General features: G+C 40.0%; 1 protein-coding gene across 4 annotated transcripts in view; it reads right to left on the bottom strand.

The window, feature by feature from the left end:
• LOC119727624 (ankyrin repeat domain-containing protein 50-like) overlaps positions 1-21,966 on the bottom strand; it is a 48,892-nt gene that overhangs the window by 11,184 nt on the left and 15,742 nt on the right. The window contains exons 3-4 of one of the 4 annotated variants that reach the window (XM_038199583.1): positions 21,253-21,361; positions 15,716-15,786 (exon numbers count right to left, since the gene is read on the bottom strand). The gene's annotated coding sequence lies outside the window, so the exon portion shown is untranslated. Of the gene's footprint in view, positions 1-762; positions 984-3,290; positions 3,424-15,715; positions 15,787-21,252; positions 21,362-21,966 lie in introns of those variants that run through there. The other 3 variants (XM_038199585.1, XM_038199586.1, XM_038199584.1) reach the window with 3 other exon arrangements.

Below are 21,966 nucleotides of genomic sequence, written 5' to 3'. Positions count from 1 at the left end.
TATATACATGTACATGTACATGTATACGATAACCATACCAGAAATTTATGCAACAGCCTCTGAAAATACAGACAAGCACCATGCCTTTAAATACATGGTGGAAAAAATTTCCTTTTCAATCTTGTCACAGAACATGAAATAATAAGTGCTTTTGAAAATCGTGATTTCATTGTTGTTTTGACATAAATGATTTACTGCAAGTCTTTGGTAAAATAAATCTTCCTTTCTCTGGGTGACATGTTGCAGTAAGCCTCGAATTTTATGGCGACATGAAATTTCCAATTGTCACAGAATAACTCTTCAAAAAAAATTCCCCGCTTTTTTAGTTACAATTACTCAAAAGTTCCAACGTGTATAATACCACGCTAGTTGCACATCAGTAAAAAGAATCACAAACCGTGAACGTACAACACAAACAGTTACATTCTGTCAGTAGCCTAAGGTAACATTTCTGCAACGATCAGGAACTAGGCACAAATGTTGAGAAGAGAATATAAGGAACTTTAATACATTGTATTAAAAGAAAACATTTCTGCAACCAAACAACCCGTTTCTCATTCTGTGAATATTTTTTTACACAATCAACATTTCTGCTGGCCATTATCGATATCCAGGGCCGGCTATGCACGTCATTTCTTTACCGTTAACGGTTCCCATGCGCCGGCACAACTCACCGCGTACCCGATCGCTAGCGGCGCACGCGCACGTCCAAACCATCGGACATAAAACGATTTCGTTTACAATCAAGCAAAATATAAATACCTCAAAGATAGGTGTTCAGACGGAGATTCCACTCAGTTGAAGCCGTTTCAACAAATAAAATCCGTGTTATGCGTCTCGAAAAATCCGGCAGTGAACGTAAAGTAACGGCAGTTTTGTACGTGTGAAATTCGGCCGTTGGGTTATGTACACAGATCGGTGTGCCGATGCGGTCGACCCTCCATGCAGTGATGCTACACTATGGACGGCTCGGGTAGTCTGCATGGGATTATACGGAGTGAGGGGAGCAGCTGTGCGCCGACCGGTGAGTGGGCGGGGTTTCGTGGTGCATGACAGCTCACACAATGCATTGGCCCAACGGCAACTACAGTGCTTCTACAATCTACATGTACTAAACGTGGAGATGGAACATAATACACGCACGGTACATCAGTACATCCTCTAGTCTTAATAGGCTTCCTTTTTCCAGTTTAATTGTGCTGTGGGTATTTTCAAGAAACAAAAGATTATTCATTGCCTAAATTCAAACGAGCTTCGCAGATTTGTTTCTTTCCATCTTCGGAAAAAAACATCAACATTTCCCGAGTATCATTAAATTAAAATGAATATGATTTTTCTCTTCCATTTAATCCTAAACTTACAGTCTTTCGATACATTCTTATTATTTTCTGGGTATGTTTCATATTAAAAACAGTAAAATATCCCTTGCTACGCCAATGGTAGACCGTGCTCACGTGATACACAAGAACGTCTATATATAACTGCCGACGTTCGGATCAAAAGCCATAGCGATTGTGCTATATTCCCATTGTAATTTTTGTGTATACAGACTTTGAATTTGCAGCGGAACAAACAATGCCGAGGTTCAGTTCCCCATGTTTGATCAGCCCTCGCCAACACAAGAGACTTCCGGACTGTACGGTACTAGCCCCCTTGGTCATGGAAATCCACAGGGAATGCGGTTTAGCATTCTACTCCCCAAAGATTGGGAAAGATTGTGTGCCGATAGATTTTGAATGACAGGACCTAGTTTATAAAAGGGGAGGATCCGTATGAAACTAATTAAAAGCAAACTACCGCCGGACAAAGAACCCAAAAGCCTTTAGAAATTAGAACTAGTTTACTGGAAAAGTAAGCCAGTCATAACCGAGCATGATTTTCATTTTTGATTTCTGCAGAAATCGTTATAATCTTTCTCCTATATAGTCACGCACAAGACAAAGCAATTGACAGACATGAACTTGATGAAGTCTTTTTTTCACATAATGGCCCATAAAGTACCATGAACGCACGTACCAAACGCAAACTACGGGCACATGACAGCCTGTCAGAGTGACCAGGATGAAACCATTATGAAAGATGTAACATAAACCCATATCTAAAAGCATTGCCACTCTTTCTTTTGGTAACCTTTTGCTTGCAGAACACCGGACATGCGATCTTGCGAAACAATAATCGCCCCAAACGATTGGTAATTGGTACTTCCGACATTCCTCTGGTTCCCTCCCCTAAGTTGCTTGAGGGGGCTCTCAAAATGTGCACCAATAAAATAACAGTAAAGTTCCCACCTTGCAGTACATTTGGGAACAATGCGGGTGTATGGAAGCGTTAATTGTTGCCCATGATGGTTAATTTATGGCCAATCGCCTGGCGGATGAACCGCTCAGGCCAGTTTATGTAGATATCCGTACTATCATATTAACTGTTCAGCCTGCGGTTCCCTGATCTTAGAAGTGGTGCATATCATGTGGAACTCGTACATGTACTTTTTTGAAGTCAAATGGTAAAATTTGATTTGACAGTGAAAATCAAAGGAAAGTTAATTTCGCACTGATTTGAAATCTTTGAAAATACTTTGAATTGAAATCTAAGTGGCTTTTAAAACAGCAAGATAAAACACGGAAGTCTGACCCTAAATTTATTCAAAGTGAGTAGATATTTCACTGTATGGGCGTAATCCCTGAAGTTTTACAATTCACTTAACATTCTACGTCTTGTCATGATGGCCGCTTGACATCGCCGCCCGTGGATTGTGCCACTTGTTGCGTTAGTCAAACATACCAATGGCGATATATGCGATTATATGCTGTATTACGTGTGCGTTAATCTCAAAGACTAACTCCCGTCTAGTCCTTCTGGATTGGCATTTCTGACTGATAAATCATGTAGCATTTATGGCAACGCTAAGTTACAGGAGGACAGTGACACGAGCTTACCACCGGTATGTGCCGCGCCCAACATGTGCCGAAGATTTCGCAAATCTCTGAGTACACATATGACGTATATGTGTGTGCCACCGATCCATGACTCTAATAAGGGTCAAATATTTTGGCATCCTGAACCTTCGGGTCCATAAAAGAAAATGCATCCATCGAGGCTCAGGGCGTGTCTTTTCGTGTTATGCGCAAAGTTTTTTATACGAATACTGTTAAACTGTGAAACTCCTTTTAAAATTTTGTCAAGCCAGCATTTCCAAGAAGCAATTTTAAAACGAGTAATGATCAACCCCCAGTCTCGACAAAGACCTACTATTAACCGACCCCCCCCCCCCCCCAGTCTGATCTGCTTACCTGTCATGCCAAGTGCTTTCATCTAAATTACTCCACGTGTAAGACTATCCTTTTTAGAAGATATCTGCTAAGGTTTGTCAATTTACCTCAAATTAAACTGTCTTAAAACTTCGCCGTGTTTAAAATTAAAGTACATGTACATGTAGAATGGTTTCATAGACCCATGACGCATGTGACTTCCCATCACCCACGTGTGTTGTGACGGGAAACTTTTCGACACCCACCCACCAAAGAGCAAGTTGGTCATCCGTGAGTTTTCCCGTCTCTAAGGACACAGTAGGGATGAAAAGGGAGACATTCAATACTGGTTCCTTTCTTAAAGGGGACACGTCACACGTCAAACGCGCCAAGAATGCCACGGTCCGCTGCCTCACATCATGAATTTACCTTGAGGCTGAATCGTGACTTGCACCGTGCTTGCACCCAACAGAGACACGGCTAACGATATAATACCACACGGGCAAGATGTCCCATCCTGTCATCATCGTCCTTGATGAAAACAAAGATGTTCGGTGACGCGAACACCGCAGGACGCCGGCCGGACCCATCCCTTCGCACCTCTGACCTAATTTAAACGTGGATTCGGCGTGATTTTATCAAAGGAAGAATTCTATAACCCGTCCCGATTTCCACCAATAGTCACGAATTCCTAGAGTTTACATCCTAACATCACAATTTCTGTACCCATCGGACCTTGATATGGAGGTCAGCTCACCCATTTTATTCTTCTGCAGTCGCACGTCCTCCATTTTTCTATCCGGTTCGCAGAAAGTGACAACACGGTGTGAAATAAGTTGCCCGAGGGCAGGGTAATTTGTCCAAAACCAACTGCTTACCCAAAGCTGTTGTAGTTATCACAAGAACCGTAATCCGGTGACTGTTATAGGTAAAAGGATACGTGCTTGTCAAGTGCGTGGAAGGAATGCTGAGAAGTCAATAAACTTTTTTCCCTCGCAAGCTAACGGTATTATAATTTAAATGCCTATTAATAGTTGCAATATGACTGTGGTTTCACACCTTGATTCGAATCCACAGGTAGTAGTTACAAAATCAAAAGCCAGAGTTAAATCAAAATGTCGAATTGACGTTAATCTTTTATCGCCACTAGGCCCATAGTGAAACAACTTAATGACTTTCTTCCTGTTCGTCAGAAATTATTATGACGATTTTGCCAGACAGTCTCAACTTGAATTTCATCATTTTCAATGCATTGATTACTGACAAAAGCGTAACTCCCATTGAATGCCAAAGCAACTTAAAAAGTTAAATCAGAAATTTCCTTTGCACTTCATATCGCTACGCACGACTATTCTTTTCAACGACAGAGTTCAATCATCGGTCACACTGCTGAAGTTACGGAAAAACTAAATAGATTTTAAGCCCTTGATCAAAACTATACTAATAGTTCTTGCACAACAATCGTTCATGCAAATCGAGCTGTAAAAAACCTATTACCAGACTTCCATGGGTTATGTTGCGAGCAGGCTTGTGAAATTTAATTTTGGTGAATGGTCACTAACGCGGAAAGCAATGGAGCTTATTAAAGCCTGTCTTTTCACACTGTTATGTTATGGCACACCCTTTCAAACGGTCCATTTTCTAGAAAATAAATTTTAGTCAAGCTTTTGCGTCAAGGGAAGGACACTGAACGTCCTTTCCTCTAGTCAGAATCGATGAGTTGAAAATGAACGTTCGCATTGATTTGACAAATTGTCGACCCACGCAACCGAATTTGACAAAGGGATCTTTCCAACTAAACCTAAAAAGCAGGGATCATATTCTTTCAAAAGACTAAATACCTGGCCTTTAAACTAACTGGAGTATGGATTCTTTGATCTATTGTCCACTTCTCAGCGGCGATATACATCCACAAAGGCTTTCTGGCGGGAAAAAGGCATTCACAGCTAGGGCTGCACCGCCCATCTTGCAAGAGACAGGAGGGAATAGGGACAAGTGTCGTCGGAACGACGGAAGCTGTGTCGGCTTCCATTCAGTCTGATTGAAAAGAGAACAATACCAATGCATACTGCGCATATCTACCGCAGGATAATACCAAGTTTCTTTTTGGTATTCTCTAATCGGGTTGGATTGGGATTTGTGAAGGAGGGGGAGCCACCCAAGTAGCTGCAACAAGAAGCCTGATGTTTCGTCATGAAGCCCTGGTTGTTGCTGGGGCTCTTAGGCCGCGGGAACCCTTGAGCTTTTGTCAACAGGGGTGATAATGCCCCTCTCGGCCTTTTGACTTGCCGGCTTCAACCCAAACTCGAGTTCCGGACTTTTACCACCACTGCACCCATGTACAAGGCAAGTCTGGGCTTGTTTTGGTACCGTGTGAATTCGGTCACAGTTTTTTTCTACCGGGCAGACAGGCTTAATCAACCTGCTGATACCAATTGTTGATTGCCATACCTTTGGTGCCTCATCATTTCGAAAACAAATATATCAATTTTGTTTGTACAATCTACCAATTGCAGAATTTGATATAGACAAATAACGGTAGTCCTTCAGATCAAAGAGACCCAGTTAAAAATGGACTTCTTGAGATTTATGCCATCTAGACTGCTAAAAAAAATTGTCAACGTCATAAGCCGACGGTAAGACCTTGCGGTGTCGGCCGCTGTCATTAGTTATGTGACTCATCGCATGATGTTGGATGTTTAGACTACATTTTTATTTATCAGGACCGGAAACACACACCTGCTAAACCAAACACTTGACGAAACCTTGAAGCGGTCGAGGAGGAGAGAAAAAAAAATACCGCACAGTTCACCCGATCACCAGGCCTCGTTATTTGGACTTCTGATCAACCGTTTGACAAAAACCAATGCGGGCGTAAAGTTTACATATTGATTTCTTATAACAACGGATACTTGCAGTGCCATTCAGTCTCATTATTTAAATATACCTTTGAAACAAATCTCCGAACCCGACTCCACTAGGTCAAGAACCTAGGTCAAGAACCTTCGAATTCAATGTTTCAAAGATGAATCGTATTCTTAAAAAAAACCCCTCATTTCTTTACTGTACATTATCGGTAGTTCAAAAGTTTTCAGAAAAGAAGACAATTTAGGTCTTCCAAGAAAATATCGATTCAATCAATTCCGTATCTAAATCACAAGCAGAGCATCGTATTGGACCACAATGCCAAGGATAAAGAATGCGGTAACTTGTTAAGTTTTGCGGTTAAAGATGACCGAGACAAGAGGACCGAGTGCGAAAAGATCCGGATCTGTCAAAGCCTTTCAATTCTCTCGTCGTCACTTATCAAACCAAACACCTTCCAAGTAGTAGTTACCCATTCCAATTATCACCCACATTAGCCGGCGGTATAAGAACATCACAAACGATAACAACAAAGAAAGACAGAGTGGTGCTAATCTCACGTGAAGTAAACACTGAAAGGTCAGGTAGTCGATGAATCATACGCAAGCAAGAATCTGACCATGGACTCCCAGGCCATGGTATTGGTAGGGTCATGGAGCTATGAAACTGTTTAATAGCTCCATGGCAGGGCCTACCCTGATTAATACCTCTTGGAATTTATGGTCTATTTTGTAAATAAATGTAAAACTAAAACAAGGTTTACGAATAACTTTTCCCTTTTAGTTCAAACTTAATTTGACCAAAATAATAAGAGCGGTTGAGTAACAAACCTTAATTTCTATCGGTTCTTCGGCAAATTAGGAACATCTTTATATCAAGCCCTGAACTATGAAACCTGACTTGTTTCCCACGACCCACGGTAATAACAAATCAAGAGAAAGACACATTCTGTTGTTTGATGAAAGAGACAAGTATTCTGTCAGTGTTTCTAGATCAGAATAATAGAGAGGTCGGAACTTCATTCACTACACTGGCCTGATCTGTCTGATGTCGGTATCTTATGATCACTGTTCCATCTCCAAATCCACAATAATGAGTGACCCCCTGTTTATCTTTCAGTCAGAACAAAGTCCTTTGCATTAAGCTTATTATCTGTTGGCATCAAAGGGTAAGCTTTGACAAGTTTTTGGTCAATTGAAAACTAGGTCATCTAAGTCTTTTGTGGACGGTGAAACGACTGGCTGGTTTTTAATCTGATTTGGCACTTTCCCATCATTAATCATACACCAACAAAGGTGGTATGAAGGTGATAGCAATCTTTCATATTGGGATATTAATTACAGGTTTCTTTCATAGCTCAGGGTCTTAACCTTCATAAATTCAAGTGAACATGGGAGGCAACACAAGAAGCACCAAGGAGAACTGTTAAACTGTTTCGGATTATTGGTGATTAATACCATAAAATATGGCAGACAGAAGTGCCATGTCATAGAAGATTAAGATTTTTTTTTTAGAGGTAGTAGGTAGTATTTAAAAAAACTAGTGTAAATTGATATACATTGCAAATTCAAACATTTAAGTACAAACCAAAATATTCCTCACATAGTGGTGGGTTGGAGAATGTAGTCATCAATATTTTTTTCTCTAGAACGTTTGTCCTGAATCTTGCAGGAGATGTAGCCCAAGTCATATCTTCAAATCCAGGTGTGATCAATGCATTTGCAGAGTTCATGGTACGTTTTTGTCTCAAGGACAATCCTATCCTGTACAAACCAAATGTGTTGATACAACAAACGCTGCTTTGGCCTCATGCTATAAACCGTACAAGAAAGAACATTCTAACTTACAGTACAATATTATTGATGATAATCAATGTTTTCATATTTTGTTTAAGCTCATATATAAAAAGTATAATTGTAACCATCGGTGTTAAGTAATATCATGCACTCACTTGCTGTGAACTCATGATATCCCAACAAAATAAGTCACGCTGTCTGCTTTTCATATTATTGTGAGGTGAAATTGACAAGTGCTGGAAGGTCAGATCCCAGTGCCCGTGCTTCTTTAGGGTTATTCTCCCGAAAGATGAAAGTAAACCATGGAAAGTTAATTCGGCACACACCAATGGTTTCTACAGTGCTACTTTCAATTTATTATAGTGACCATACAATAAAGTTCATTGATTTTGTATCAGTCAACTAAAAAAAAGGTCAGTGAAAATCTAGACAATTTGACGATATCTCTTTATGATCCACTTTTGCCTTGAATAATGACATGTCAGCTAGTGGGAATCTTTTCCCTTGAAATTTGGCCAGATGAGAGCTTCCAATAGTTCAGCCTGGATCATAAATTTTCACAACATTTGTTTGAAATGTTTCTCTTTAACCTTATGCTGCGGTAAAATGCCAAGCCTTTTTGCCTTTGCTCTACATTTTCAATATTTTTTTTCTATCAAGAGTGCTTTTTGTCGTTGAAGAAATAGTTGGCATCTGCTCTGCAGGTGCCTCTACGAAGGGTATCCACTTATCCAGAAAAAAACCCTAGGTTTTAGCCTGCAATATCACGTTCAGAGTGAAGTATAATCATATGGTCTTTTAAATTACGCCAACTTGTCTTTGATATTTGATCAACTCGGGGATTACCAATTAGTCATGCTGTCTGCTCACATACTCCAATGTCCGGAGATTGAGAAGTGTTGAAAGTGTAACCCGAAACGACAAAAGAAAACTCACCCCGTGAAAAAGTTCACGTTGTATGCTTCGACAGGTACAGAAGTTTAATAATGGATTTATTGTAGCAACCACTAACAAACTGCATTGTATATTTTGAATTGAGTCAGATTTTCCTAGCTTTCAAAAGAAAAAGGGACAATCTTTATTCAATGATCTCCATGCAACTGAAAATAGCTATTATAGTGGTAATTGTGTCTACGTGCAGTAAGCCTGCTTTAATCAAAATGTCCTCAGGCAAGTTGCTGTACCTTTACTTATAATGTAGGCCTATCCTTATTCAGAAAAATAAGTTTGAAAATAGACTGAACCTATATGGACCATAATAATCTGGGTATTTGTTTGATTACCTGCAAAAGGTCAAGTTATTTACATATCTTGAACCTATAAACACAACCGGAGTGAATTACTTAAATATCAGTTCACAACTGTATAAGAAGGTTTAATAAAATAAATAAATTGAAACTTTCTCAACAGATATGGTTCATTTACTGTCCCACTGCCTATCCCAAAGACCATTCCGAAGATGTAAAGGCCGTGTGACTTTAAGCAGCTCTTTTCAAAGGATTGTTCAGATTATCTATGTTTACAAATAAACCAGTCCATAATAGGTTGAACTGGTCAAAGCAGCCAAAAATTGTTTACTTTGGTTGTAAACTGTGCATGAAGCGAGAGATTTTAGGATCAGTAATACAGTGTCAAGGTGGTCAATTTGAAGGCGTTTTCACATGACTGACTGCTTCAAATCTTTGCAAGCATCTATCAAACAATCTTTAGGAAGGACTAGGTTTCTGATAGCCTGGTAGACCCCATACTTGATAACCACATTAATATGTCAGTGTGATTGATGCCCATATGGCCAAAACCTGGCAGGGATAGTGAATTTATAATGGTCGGGACGATTATGTTTTCACACAGGCTTTTCTACAGCCCAGTCAACCCCTGCTGAGTTGGCTATTCACGATTTCAGCTCGAGAATTTTTCTTATTACAAAGGCTGGGTTGTGCTCATAAAACCATTTGTACATTAAAGTTCTGTGGACTGAAAGGAGCAGGCAAACAGTTGAGGGACAGGCCAACCTGCCCAAGTAAATGGCAGTAATTCTACTGGGTATACAGTCTCTTATGACTGAAAGTTCCATTCAACTTCCACCACTCAACCCCTCCCTAAGGCCAGCAGCTACAGGTGTTCAAGTAATAATGTAAATTGCAACTCAAATGCTCGAAGTTGAACTTGTACTGAACTTTCCAGTTGAGCCTGTGTTTAGTGAACACAAAAGGTGGGGATTTTGTACCCCCGAAAATGTGTCTCAAGCAAGCAGGTGTCAGATTTACCCCTATTTGAGCGACTTACTCTTTCAAGACACGTAAACGTGACTGGGTTTGGAATGTAGTAGACATTTTATGTGAGATTTTCAAGAACCTTTTTGAGAATTAATTCTTCAAGGAGATTTCGCTGACATCAAAAGGAAGTATTTTGCTCATGTAAAGATCCGATTTTGCGTAATCTTATTTCCAGATTCAATTGATCTCCCTCATTTCCCTTCCGTAATGTACTGCACAGACTCGTTCCAAATTAAACCAAATTAATCTGACTGATAGAACCCTGGAGAATTCAGTTTTTTGTGAGTCACACCACCGGGCCAATATCCAGCCCTCCCTGTGACCAAGCGGTTTGAGGGTCGCATTCCCATGATCGGATAAATAATAAACCAACTGTTCAATCAGTGCCTTATTATTCCACTGTGAATGTTTCTCCACAGACAGATCTTTTCTGTGGGGCTACCCTTGCCCCAGATTTGTAGGCATGGGGTATGGTGTGACCTCAGTCAAAAAAAAGTAGGAGGTCATGGTGGGCTGTCAGACCAGAGGCTATTATTGCCTCTCAGCCCAGGTTGCACCCCTGGGGAGCCAAGCTCGTGTTGTCTGTGTAGAGTGAGCTGATTTTCATATTTGACCAGGTGTGTGGTTGAGTGCAGAATCCCCTCTGGTTACAAATATTTTTTCGCTTCCAAAGTCAACACCTCCACAGCAGGTAGTAGGGGTCTTCTGATCGTAAATGTATCACAGTTTAGGAAGTATCATTGTTAAGAATTCCCTAGGCACCCCACAGAAATATTTTGCAAACTTGGGAGTGGAATTTGTGGTCAACTTCTTTCTGTTTGGATTTCAAAAATAAAAGTCGTTGGTAATGAATGAGATGTGATCAATATAGTATTCAAATCAATGACCACTTGGAAAATGATGGCTTACATTACAAAATGGCAAAGTGGAATTTTTCAACCTCACATGGGATGACGATTATCAAGGAAAACAAAAACTGTATTCCAGACAGGAATAGGGTATTGGTTGGGCCCTACCCTCATGTTACTCCCCTGGGTCCACACACTTCACCTGATATACGCTGCACCCTTCTAGACAGGTTATGGTAATATAATGACTTGCTGATATTTAACTTAATTGATGGGAAATTTTGAAGTCGACAGTTCCTGTGTATCTTTGTCAAAAATTCAAATACTTCTAAAATGTGCTGGGTAATTTACCTCCTGTTTCATGTTTTATCACATCAAAAACATTTCACCCACACGCATAAAATGCCAGGAATCTCAATTTATATGGTTTTACCCTAAAAATAGCCTGAACAGAATTCCACATACCTAAATGTACAAAAAATCACTAACCAAAACTGGGTGCACTCAGTAACAATGTTAACACTTTTTATTGTCATCTATAAGGTCAAATATTGTAGATGGACTAAGTTGGAATGTATACATCTGTTCTATTGCATTAAGTATTTAAAAAGGCAAACATTCCATCATCTCCTTTTTAAATTACAATGTCTGTAGTTTGGCGACAATAATTCCAGTTCTGTGACTCTTGATTGTATTATTGGGGGGTAGTAATAAAACCTCCTTTTATTCCATTATATTTCCAAGTAAAATGCCGATTTTTGGTGTGTCCATGGTTCAATATGGTTCACCATTCATCACAAACCTACCCATTGACTGCAGCCAAGACCGCAACAAAAGAAAACTGTCAGAGCAATAAATCATATCCCGTTGCCTGGAAAAAAGTCACCAAAAGGTGCCGGAAATATGGGATTAACGGGGGAGGTTTTTTGTATTGCCGTTGGGATGATTGGCATCTATGAATAAAACTCAGGAACTCCTATTGATCCGTTTCTCAGAGGGCTCTGATTAAAACATTCCCACCTGCTTTTGTGGGGGAATATTTATGATGAAATAAAAACTGTGGGGTGAAATTCCTTCACTTGTTCCAAATAGGACAGGCCTGGGGTGAATAGGAATTGATATCCGGTCTGTGGCATTGGGATTCTTTTATTCGCAGCGGCGACGAATTAGAATCCAAGAAATACAAAATAGCAGAATCATTCCTTCATCCTAATTCAACGTTACTCAAAGATGAGTCAATGGAACTTTTTTGCCAAATCATTTCCAGTGAGCTATTGCAAAGCCTAGTTACAAAAAAATCCCTGATAAGATTACATCTTTACGACACAGATAACTACGTCATTTTCAATTATTTTTCAATTTGTAAGACCATAGGACCAAATGATGAAAACAAATCATGCTTGAAATCAAGGGCGTCACACAAACGGTATGATATCCCCCCCCCCCCTCTTAAAAAATGGGGGGGGGGGTGAAATTGTCCCCCTGTCCCCACCGATTGATGCCCGTGTTTGAAATTATGGAAAGGTAAATTCTAAAAACTCAAAAACCTGAATTGAATTTTTCAAAATTTACTTCATTACCATATGGCTAGTCACAAGTGCCATCAGAGGGGGGTACATTTTTGTTCCAAATACAACTAGTACCTACATGTATACGCTACATGTAGGTCATGCAAGAAAACCCAAACTGCACAGTTTTGAAGTCAACTGTTTCCATAAAATGCCAGAAAAGACAAGTGTTAATTAAGGACAGACTACTATGGCAACCAATCCTTGAGAAAATTGCTTGTATCATTTTTGTTTCTTAACCTTGACATTGGATGGACCCCTCCTAATGAACTACACCTGTAGGCTGAACTGTACTGCCTTCACCACTTTACTATGTCAGAGATTTGGGGTCTGTTATTATGCTGTCAAGTCCAATGTTGACAACAAAACTGAGTCACGAGATACAGCCCTGTCCACGTTGACAACCTCCAATTTTCAATGACAAGGGCACAGGGTATGTATACAAGCCCTGCAACCTTGCGAGGTGTGAATGTCAAGGAACAGGCACTTAAGACTTGTAAGGGTCAGACTGGGTCTGAGATGGGAGTGATGAGATGGGGGTAAACTACAAGGAGGTTGCTCCAATAATGCTGGACCTTCGTGGTGCCCCTGGGTCAGAGGGGGCGGAGTGGGTGATTTGTCAAGTCCAAGCTCAACAACTGTGAGGCTTCAGGCCAAGAAAATAGGATGCTGAGGTACTACATGTATGCTCTAGTTATTGGATTGTTGTCTAGGGGTCTTTTCAGGTACCCACATTTTGAATTTTGGTTAAACCCAGTTTGAATTTGGGTATCCTGTTTTTATCTTTAACTTGAGGAAAAGTGATGACTCGGGCATGGAATTTCCAACTTAAAGGTAGAGTCCATCATTTGCAGCCATCCGAAAAGTAACTGGCGTAATCATTGTTGAAAAACAAACTTGGTTGAAAGATAGTAAGGGAACTAAACTCCCTGTGAAATTATTCTTTCTGGGAAGCTGTCATTTTGAAGTAATCAACGAAAGAAGGCATTTCCAACGGTGATTCTTAAGAAGCACCGTAGGAAAATTTAAATTAGTAATTCGTTTTGTTATTCAGCACAGCGCGCACAAGTATTGGAAAGACGCACACGCGCGCGCGCGGTTGTTATAATTCGTCGGATCAGTGCGCGACATCGCGTATAGCTGCAATTCAAAACATGATTCAGTAACTTTTGATTTGAAATTGAGATCTTAGAATGCTGTTTTTCTCGAAATGTACAGCTGAAGCTTAGCTGAAACTGTATCAGGTTAGTTGCTTAGTATCCTTCATTGGATTTTGAACTCTTTTGTTGCTTCAAACGAACAAAATGCACGAATTACAAATGATGGACTGTAGCTTTAAGGCAAATCTTGATTTCTTGTTAAATTTCAATATTAGGAAAGAAATATGAAGGAAACTGGACAACTATCCAGAAAACCTTTGAATGCAAGGACTTGGATTTGTTTGGGTTAATAGATGTGATTTATGACCTTTGTGACACTGTAGACACTTCAGGCATAGTTGTGCAGGGGCACAGTCCCTGATTGGGGCTATTAGGTTTATCAGGGCTGGCTATATAGCCTCATTAACTTTAACACCTGCCATGTAAATTGATTAGAATCTGCGCACTAAATGCGTTAATTCTATCTTGTTGATTTATGACCAGTCTAGGTCTATTTATGTTTGTGAATGTAACAGGTGTAATGTAGCTGGGGGAGTGGTGCAGAAATCTGACTGAAGTTATACACATATTGAAGATCATCCACTGAAATCTATTCATTTCTTGCATCATCCTTCATAGTGGGTTTGCATCAACAACTTGGCTAGTGTGCCAATTACAAGGACTAATGTGCACTGACAGACAGAAATCTGTTAATTTGTGAAATGTGTATTTGTATCTGAGTGATTCATCGCAAACGACCGTGGCAGGACAGACAAGAAATCTCAAATTGCCTTGAAAATGGGTTGTGCCTACAGTATCGTTTTCGTAGGCGCAGTACGGTCTGAGTATGTTGGGAACGGACATGGGTATCAAATGTACTGGCAGTCAATGTTGACGACAGAATGCATTCGCCAATATGCTTGGGAAATATTAGTACACACTTTGAGCCGCTCTTCTTTTCTCAACTTGTCACTCTCTGTTTTCCAATGCGAAGACCCGTCTCCGATTTCACCATGTAGAATGACATACACCACACTCTTCTGCAAACACTCCAGTTTGCTTCAAATGTTCATGTGTCATTCAACAGGTCTCTCATGCAATTGCAAAGGATAAGGTTCCCAAAACAACTCTTACAAAGCGAAGACAACACAGAGAATACACATAATATAAACAATTCAGCCTCATGTTTATCTTTAACAATATCTCCAACTTTATAAACAAAGTTCCTGAAAAAACAACGCCTGCCTTTTTTCAATGCAATATTCAGTCAATCGCCCTCACGACATCTTTAAAAGTTTTGGAGAAAAATGTGTTTTGTGCTCACTTATTGTCCGGTTGTGTTTATCATAATGCTACTGGGTACTGGTTCAATAATCCCAATGCCTATATTTATATCTCCAATCCCCTCCAATCTGCTTTGATATTTTACAACCCCCAGGGGAAAAATAACAGGAAAAGCCATTACATCCACCTCCAAATGTTTACAATCTGGAGAATGCAATCCAAGTCCAGATCAGAACTGCTGGCCATTTTTGGTACAGCAACTGCCCTAGATGTATTGTATTTCATATCATTTAGAGGTCGGCTCTTTCTTTAATTCCCAGTGAGAGAAAAAGTGGGTCAATGTAAACAAGCTCACACAACTTTTGGTGATTTTTATCTTACAATGTACAGCCTGGCTAAAAAAAATCCAATACTTAGCACAATACAGTCTTACTCATCCTTGTTTTATCAACGTAGTCATGATAGTACTGATAAGTATTCTGAACAATAAGTTGGTCAGTAATTAACATAATGAAAATGATTTTTGGTTGTTGAAAGGAGGACTTCAAATTTGAAATTTGATGACAAAATTTAGGCCTTCATGTGACTTTGAAGGTAAAAGCACTAGGAACTGGTTCAACAAACAGTTTTACATAAGGACCACAAATTTGAGTTATTAAATCTCCAACTGAAAACATTTTGAAAAACTCACCTCTGAAAACTCAGTAGAAATTCTTGAACTCTTCTTCCTTCTTCGCTAAGTCCAGATATGAGGCATGGAATCTATGAGTACGACAAAATAGGATTCAAAAAATGTTGTCGAGTCCAATCCAAGCCTGCTCTCTTATGGTCCATGCAAAAAGATATGGGTGTTGATGCAAGCGAACACGGTGGTTGAATGAAAAGCTTAGCACAAGTGCAAGCCTGCCTTACAATGGTGGGAGCAATAGCGCACTGTTTGTACAAGGGCTCAAACCTCACTGGCTATGGCCCTGACCAGAGACACCGTCAGGTCATTTGCCTATTGGACTTTGCAGTGTGTGCACAGTGCTGCTTGAATGCATGGGGTATTATAATGGCTGTATGTACATAGGGGAGGTTATTGCAATGTCAGGGTGGAGTCCACTTAAGACCTAATCACAGGTGCAATAAAATAAATTACTACTGTCTATAGGGTTAGGCCTTGCTCTTTAACCTGCCCAGGAGTCCATAAACACAACAACGTCAATGTTGGGGTAGGTAAGATTTTGTTAAATTCAAAACAAGCACTTGTAAAGGATAAAAGACACAGGCTGGGCCTGTAGACCAACACACACAAGGGTCTAGATGGCTGAGTCCACTATTACAAAATTGTGAAGGTTTGATTGGATATTCCCCCGAGCAAAACAAATGCACTTTGCATGAATCAGTTCTGCAAGTGTCATGGGTGAGACTTGGGGAGGTGGGTTGGAGCATGGAGCTATAAAAAGGATGGAGGAATGGTGGGAGATGCTTTTGTGTAAAGTTAATCCAAACTTTCCAAACCATTTGTGTTTCTTGTGTGAAAAAACAACAAAGGATCAACACTGCTGATCAAACATTCTAGAAATCTGCTAGCTCCCATGTTGGTGACTCGGTACAATTGTCCCCACACATTTTTTGCTTGTTGACTGAACTACAGTACATGTGACCCCCATACCACATTGTAACTCCCTTACAGCATAAATTACATGCAACCTCTGGTTAAACAGTTCACATCCACATCCACCCAAACAAAACAAGTAATCCCAGCTTTCCACAGACCCCATCCATCACCCAGGGAAAGGAAGGACAGATGGAGGAAACACTCTGTAAATCATTCTGGGATTATAAGCCTACAATCTACTCATACTGCCTGGCTACTAGTACTACACCGCCAGACAGGTCGATGGGGATCCATTGTTCATGTTGCGCTACCAGTGTTTGTTCATCTGTAGCCTGCACATTCAGGGGACTTGAATGTTAGGCTCTCATTGTTCATCTAGTTAGGTTTGGCACTTGTAGCATTTATGAAGAGGTCATGCAGGGGTGGTCTGTGTTTAGTAGACAAAATGAAACCTGCAGGTATGATGTCAGGGTTGGATGTACCTGACTACGCTTGTCTGTGCATAAATGAATGCCACTATTGTGTATATTGTATGGTTGAACTTTATCTAACCGCTGCTTTGCAGACAAAATACTGTAGAAAAAGCTGTAGACAAACTACATGTATTAAATGGATATACATGACAAAGTTTTGGCCAAAATTTACCTGTTCCGTTACTTCATGTTCTCCCTACAAGTTTACACGAGAAACTTTAATGTTTAATTTTTTTTCAATTTGATTTTTGATTCTTTGATTTTTATATATTATATAATACGTTTTTAAAAAAATGTAAAAACTAGACCATGTACATGTATGTAACTGAGTGTGCACTTCAATTCCAAATTTTCAGTCAGTCTTGTAATGCTGATGAAGGAATCTGGTAGTTGTTTTACCCTAGTTTTTTATACGATAAATTCCTTCAAGCAATATCTTGAGTTGCTTCCCAAATGAGAAGAAAACAAAATATTGTTGAACACGGCAGATTGACAATGACAGTCCTAATCCAAACTCCAGTTTGCAGCATTCATTTGGGTTCCCAGAAGAATTGCAAGCACATCAGCAAGCCCTACATGAGAATAACTAACCAGGCTTCAGATCAAGAATGGCAGACGACTGAAGCCTCCTCAAGCTGGGATTGACACGCAACATTTTGAGGTCAACTAAAACCAGAAAACTAACACGTGTACCTCCACGAAACGTGCAATATTCTTTCAGCTGGAGATTACTGGCCCGTGGGTTCAAAACACTTCATCGGAGGAAAAACTAACATGGGTACATCCAGCCTGAAGTTTCTGTCCTATGCCAGCTCTCATGTCTCTTCTTGTTTGCTTAGATCAAGCAGCAAAGACGGGGATCACTCAGACCACTTTCCCTTGGGAAACCAGACAAGATATCTTACTTCCTTGGTGGCACAAACATCAACATTTGATACATTCAGTTTATTTTTTTTCACATTGAATTGACAAAAAAGAGGGTTCATTCAACCCATGAAACTCGTTTCAAATGCTGATAAACATGCAGGGTTTTATTTCTAGCCCCAGGTTTGAAAATATAATACATGCGATCTTTCAAAAGGTTCTTTTCAAAGTTTCAAAGTTTGTAGCTGTTGAACCCCCTTTTGCTATGTGTGTTTCTTTTTTTGGCCGCGCCCCCTTGCAAGGCAATGTGACCCCCTTTCCTGTGACCCCAAGGGAAATCCACACCATAATAGTCTGTAGACGCCATATGCACAAAGATCATTTGCGTACATTTTGCAGTTTATTAAATACATTATGTATATCAAAAGACTTTTAAAAACCTCTACACCCAATTACACGTGGCTTGTAAATATCTGCACAACACATACACTGTTTTTTTTTTTAATCCAAGAAAAATCAGCCCTTTTGGTGACGACTCTTGACCCACTTTTATTTCTGAATGACCACTCTGTCTTCAAATAACCCCAGTTCCCTTCCCTTACTCCAGGCCGGTCCAGGTGTTAAGGCAATTTTAATTTAATATGTGTAAGGCTGGATTTCATGATTAAGTTACCAAGCCTGTTATAAATACCAAACGAGCTGGATGCAGCCCCCACCCCCAACTCAAGTATTTTACCAAATGTCGGAATCTCCATCTTCCTACCCCCCCTCATAAAAAAAAAGAAAATAGTCGGTGCTGGGTTTGGCATCAAAGCTTCACTCAAAGTGAAATGTACCATAAATCTTGTTTGTCATAACTGTCTGGTTTGTGAGGTTCAGTGGCAATTATCTGAAACATTACACGGTATCACGTTGCACTATAATGTGCCTGGGTCAGCCGAGTTGTATTTGAGTTTTGTGGGTCAATCACAAATACCTGCAGATGTACAACTATACCGGGAGGTGTGTTGACCCAAAGAGCAAGGAAAATGGGTTTAATGGGCCAAATGGCAAAACAAATCTCAAATTTCTCATCAAACAGTTCAAACCCCTAGACCCTCTGGATGTATGTTGCTTCAACCCGGTGTACTTTAAGGCTGAAAATTTATGAGCGTTTAAATTAATTTTGAAGGAAGAAAATGCTTGATAGCAAAATTTCGACACCAGATTGTGGCATTAACCTTTTGGTGCATGGATTATTTGGATTAGACGCACAGATTGTAACAGTTTTTTGGGGCAGTCACTAGTGACCGACCTGTGCATCAAAACATTTGACTTTACAACATACATTTAATCCTAAAATAAGTAAATGTCTGCAAATGTTTAAAAAGTTCATGTAACGTGGGGGGGGGGGAGGGGAAGAGGGGGCAGAGTGTGTATCTTCATAGATCCATGGTGGCTTCACAGATATCTGCAAGTGTTTGAATATATTTATGGAGTTTTTCCTTGAGAGCAGACTGCAAGTAACAATCCAGTTTATTTCTAAGCCTGAATCTTAATACTGACCCTCAACAGTGATTTGGACTGCGGTGTTTATCCTGTGACCTTTTCTTTCAGGAAAGCTGATCCGGATAATCCCCCAAATAGGAGGGATGAATCACTAGCGAGGGATTAAATCCCTCGCCATACAGGATAAACTGGATTAGAGGCACAACGCCAGGCCTTTCCTGCATAATAATTAATCTACGGATTACAGATTGAAATAAAAGGTTGCGGTTTCAACCTCTCATGACCATGTAAAAGACACTGCACACAGCTAGCAGTCTGAATATCTTTTCTAGAGCTTTTGTGTCTAGGTCTGCCACAATTACATTACCTAGGACACGGACCATTTACACAGCTTAGGAACAAGCAGACAATAGCCATATCTCTGGGTGCTCATTTCTGACTTTCAACTAGTGTGTTCTCAACAATTGTTTGGCCTGTCTACACCACACATCTTAAGGTGTTTTGCTTCAGACTCAAGAAACTATTTCCTCTACTTGTTTTGTTCTCGTAACAAACTAATATTTTATCAAACATTTGTAAAAAAAAAATTCACCATTTTGCTAAATTTGTCAAGTTATCTTAGTACATGCAGTTGAACACACAAAAATAGTCATCCCATTTAGAGAGACATGCAATGGACAACAAAATGTTAAGACTGGGGGGGAAAAAAGATTCACTGATCTAAATAAGGCACTAGGTAGGTTTTGCCTGACTTCAAATGTACAGTTCTGCACAAACATCCCAGAAATCAATTTATCTTCTTCTGTCAGGGATGGCTAATGGAGGGCAAAGAATTGCAACAATAGAAAGTACACTGGTACCGGGCACTAAGAAATAGACGTGACCACCCCATCGTTCTATTGTCAATGACAACTCTGTTATACATCCTACATATGTGCCTGGTTGAGATGCTGTCTGCACTACACATGCACAATGAGCAGCTGAAACCCAGAACATGCCAATCCGGTTCCCTCAACACTAATGTGTGTCAAGAAGTTCATGGTGTGTTTTGGGGAAAAATGGAAATAGGCCACTGAGTGATACATGTACACAAATTGTATGCATTGCTTTTTTATTGTAATTTGGATTTGGCAGAAAAGTACATGCACCTGGAAAAACTTGGCTTGTGCTGGACCCTGCATCACCCCAGGGCCGCTAACAAGATTGTCTGGTTTGAAAAGGCCTTAAATTGAGCCCATAATGGCTAGACTAACTGGATAGACATTGTAGATACATGCACTTGTATCGGGTACTAACAACTGTAGAAGAAACCCATAAGTGTGATTGATTTTAGAAGGTTTATCCCTGCATCACAAATATTTGTATGTTTATCAGTCAAGAGTGAGAATGGTCAAAAATCTGAAATATTGCACTGTGCCAAATGGCCTCATAATCTGTTGAGAAACACAAATGACTCTAGACTGTTTCCAAATCCTTCATGTAGACTAGACAGACAGACTGGGGTATCATGAGATTATCAAGTCATATCCACAGTCATCCAGATCCTCAGAGCCAGTCACAATCAAATCCCCATTCCATTCACGCAAACGCCAGGAGCCTAACCTCAACCCACTCATCCCCACTTCATACCCCCTTCTTTAAACCTTAATACCCACACTCAAACTCAGCTTAGATTTTTCTGCCAGGGTCTTTAATCCTACAGGTTTAGCACCGCGTGCTGTTAACCCCCTCCCTTCATTCACTTCATTCAAACTGACTGCCCAGACTGATCAATATCCAGGTCTTCTCTTTCATTCTCACCTGGATTGACTGGGGTCATTCACCCGATGTCAAATCTTGGCTGTCCGCTTGCAGACATTGGTAACAAAAAACTCATAGAAGCCAAACTTGTTGGTGAACATTGAAGACACTGTAGGAAGAAAGAGCAAAATGACAAGTACGGTGTAATGCAAATAAGAATTCTCGGCGTGATGAACCAAAAAATGATATTCCTGTTTCTTGGAACGAATGATGCAGAGCATGAACATGGATAGCACCATCTGTTCATTGGCATAGCCTTCTGTTGACATTATGTGCAAAAACATACTGTTCTACTATATTAAAATTCAATACATGAACTCCATGTTTCTTCTCCTTTCCAAGTTCACCCAATGTAGGTCAATCTAGAACAATTTCTCAGTGATTAAAATTTACCATTGTCTTTGCTTGCAGCACTGTGCTGTAAAAACAGTGATGGCTGTGATGGCACGCATGATTTATGACAATATCTAAAAGCACAACCTTTCAATAATTCACACCAAAATTTTATGTTGGGAAACTGTGGCACTGCACATCTGTGTTTGTATTCACAAGCAGAGGGATGTTTGTAAAGCTTAAGTAAATTTCAAACACTTGATCATCATAAGTGACTTGTTAACACTTTTCTGTTTGTCTGTTAAGAGCAGACAGAGTTTAGCAGGTAAACAACAAGTTGAAGACATTGTAAAAAGAATTAGTCAGGTCAATATACTGTGA

This window comes from Patiria miniata, unplaced genomic scaffold, assembly GCF_015706575.1.
Source record: "Patiria miniata isolate m_02_andy unplaced genomic scaffold, ASM1570657v1 HiC_scaffold_20, whole genome shotgun sequence".
Taxonomy (NCBI): domain Eukaryota; kingdom Metazoa; phylum Echinodermata; class Asteroidea; order Valvatida; family Asterinidae; genus Patiria; species Patiria miniata.
Note: the sequence above shows the minus strand (reverse complement) of the source record. Positions and strands in the feature narration are given on the sequence as shown.